This window comes from Osmerus mordax, chromosome 7 (assembly GCF_038355195.1).
Source record: "Osmerus mordax isolate fOsmMor3 chromosome 7, fOsmMor3.pri, whole genome shotgun sequence".
Lineage (NCBI taxonomy): Eukaryota > Metazoa > Chordata > Actinopteri > Osmeriformes > Osmeridae > Osmerus > Osmerus mordax.
In genome coordinates this window covers 7,636,649-7,638,302 of record NC_090056.1, presented here as the reverse complement: position 1 = coordinate 7,638,302, position 1,654 = coordinate 7,636,649, and positions in this window count along the sequence as shown.

Sequence of the window (1,654 nt, the reverse complement as noted above, 5' to 3'; positions counted from 1 at the left end):
TTCATTTCTGGTTCTGCTAGCAGCCTCTGAATCACCACTGGAGAGGGATGATGTGACTGATCTGTTTTACTCCGATAGTCAGGGCTTAATATCCAATCACAGAGCTTGTTAGATTGGACTGGAAAACAATGATTCTCTTCAGAAAATGAAGTCAGATCCGAGCTAGTGTTCAGCATCCCATAACAGAACTTGTTAGATAAGCAGTAATGTCGTTTGGCTGCACTGTTATTTTCGTAGTCTGTGCTACTGGTGTGTGTGTGTATGTGTATGTGTATGTGTGTGCAGGGACTATCAGTCTCTTGGCTATCAGAGCATTGGCTAAGGTGAGTGATAGCAGGCTATCTATCAGCATCACTTGGGTGACAGCTCTACAACAGAGCCACATTAACACTACCCTGGCCCTGCTCAAGGATATATCACACACACACACAAACCATTGCCTGTTAAAGTGAAATACACCCAGGTTGAGTTTTTACGAGAGTGCATCCTCATTCCTGTGATGGGGAGAGAATTCAGAAGAATCAAGTTCTCAACAGCTCATCACTGGGCTGTATATCTCTTCTCCCCTCTCCCAATCCTCCTCTTCTCCTCCAATCCTCCTCCCCTCTTCTCTCCCAATCCTCCTCTCCCCCATTTCTCGTCTCATTTTCCCTTTTCCGCTCCTCTCCTCCCCTCCCCTCCCTTTTCCTCTCCTCTCTGCCCTCTCCCCTCCCTCCAGGATGAGGACAGCTCTCCCCCTCTTCTCTCTTCTCAGCCTACTGAGTGACAGGGAGAAGATTGAAGGAGGAGGCGTTGGAATGAGTTCCATCATTGTGCTTTTGTCTCTGAGGGGGTTCTGTGGGGGCTGTGGCCTGGCAAGAAAATAGGGAGACGGAAAGAGAGAGAGAAAAGAAGGGAGAAAAAGAGAGAGAGAGAGAGAAGGGAGAGAGAGAGAGCCAGAAGAGGGAGGGATAAGAAGAGATAGCAGTCACCCCTTCTTACTGCTCTGCTCACACAGAAGAATTTAGATTAGATCCCAAGAGGAGGATGCAGATTCATGGGTGACAAGCCTTACCTTTAGAGAGGAGAGAGGGGAGAGGGAGGAGGGAAGGTCCCAAAGAGGCAAAGACAGTGGCCTACGACAGCGGCAAATGCAAATGAAAGGTTCAACGTTTGAACATTAATGCTGTTCACACATACACACAAACACGTGCCCTCAATCTGCGCCAGGTTAATGGCTTCATTGGAATACTCCATTAATATTACTTGTCATATAAACTATTTATACCCAAATCATGGCACCCTAATATCCTCTAGTCCACAGTATGATTTAGTACACATGATGTGTGTCAAACTGGGCGCTAGAAAAGTTGTTCCATCGGCCTTGTCTTCTGAGCTAATATGTCGTCTGATTCATGAGGACCAGATGACTATCACGCTTCTGCAGTCAAACTGTATGGCGTGAGAAGACACACACCTGGGCCTTGGAAGAGACTCACTCAACAGCACACACTAGATAGTAGGTAGGACTGGTAGATCTATGGAGCGTGTATGTGTATGTCTGTGTGTGTGTTTGTGTGTGTGTGTGTTTTTGTGTGTTTGTGTGTGTGACGGTCGTGCAGAGCCTATGGCACTTACAGAGATTGTTCACATTGAAAACCATTATCCTTAAACT